Source organism: Pundamilia nyererei, unplaced genomic scaffold, assembly GCF_000239375.1.
Source record: "Pundamilia nyererei isolate P.nyererei 1_Seehausen unplaced genomic scaffold, PunNye1.0 scaffold00036, whole genome shotgun sequence".
NCBI lineage: Eukaryota > Metazoa > Chordata > Actinopteri > Cichliformes > Cichlidae > Pundamilia > Pundamilia nyererei.
The window spans coordinates 5,869-7,142 of NW_005187437.1; the positions used below are offsets into that span (position 1 = coordinate 5,869).

Below are 1,274 nucleotides of genomic sequence, written 5' to 3' on the forward strand. Positions count from 1 at the left end.
TCCAGTCATCCACCCATTCACACACACATTCACACACTGGTGATGGCAAGCTACATTGTAGCCACAGCCACCCTGGGGCGCACTGACAGAGGCATAAGTCAACAAGGGATGAAAACAGGGAGCTGTTGGAATTATACTATGCAAATAACCCCGGCGGAGGAGGTTACATGAAGAGGATGTGGAACCTATGGGATCGTTGATACCCAACATCCAGACTGACAACGAAACAACTCAGTGTTTCGTTGTCAGTTTCGTCATTTCGCTCAGTGTTCCAACATTCGGAAGAAGCGATTGTACCCTCTGAAGGTGTACTCGAAGATGTGAATGCAGCATTACTGATAATCCCTAGTGCAACCATCACTGAATCTAATCATCTGATCTACACGACGGCAGCAGTGATGCTTGGCTGTAAGGTGAACAGCCTCAAGGAGCACTAGCCTCCATGTAGAAGGACACTAGAGGCCAAACTCTAGGCACTGAAAAGGGAAGTTAGCCAAAAATCAGAGTTGCAGCTAGGTTAAGTGCAGCAAGCTGTCCATACCTGAGCCCTTAAAGCTGCCAAGAAAAGACCCACAGCCTGTACTCAGTGTACTCTTTGAAAAATATAAGAACAGTCCACCAAGCCTAGAGAAGGACCAATACCTATACTTATCTCAAACTAAATATGTGAAAGTTATTGTGGAACAAGCTGCGATCAGTTGCAACTGTGTATATTGTTATTCACCCAGGCTTACACGTGTTGATTTGACTTGTTTTGTTTTCCTGCTTTCACTCCATTAGCATTGGAAATATAAAACTTGTGTTAGTTTACAGAGTTTTAAGTAAAAAGTGAAGATGGTGGTAGCAAATAAGGAGTTGTGTATTTGATAAGAGAAGAACAACAAATAAAAACACTAGCTACAACTACCGCTTTGTGGCAGAGAATCATGGCCTTAGATGTGGATATTGTGATTCCTGTGCCTGCTGTTTGAGATTTGACTACAAACCACACCAGTGCATCCTGAAGGTTGTCAAAGGAGCTTGCAAAGAAAAGCGTCTGGACTTCTTTAAGTTGCTTGAAGACGTTTCACCTCTCATCCGAGAAGCTTCTTCAGTTCTAAGGTCAAGGACTCCCCACCATTTGACCTTAGAACTGAAGAAGTGTCACGGGCGAGAATGCGGTGGACTCAAGAGCAGACTCAATTTGCTTCGAACTGTGTATAATTTATTGAAAAGAACAAAACGTGAACAGAACTGGGTTTAACAGAAACCATACGCAGAAACTAAGGGAAATC

At 43.3% G+C, this 1,274-nt stretch overlaps 1 protein-coding gene across 3 annotated transcripts in view; it reads left to right on the forward strand.

Moving 5' to 3' along the window:
- The window catches only part of LOC102208970 (centrosomal protein of 85 kDa-like), an 18,634-nt gene that overhangs the window by 5,372 nt on the left and 11,988 nt on the right, over positions 1-1,274 (forward strand). The window lies entirely within an intron of this gene.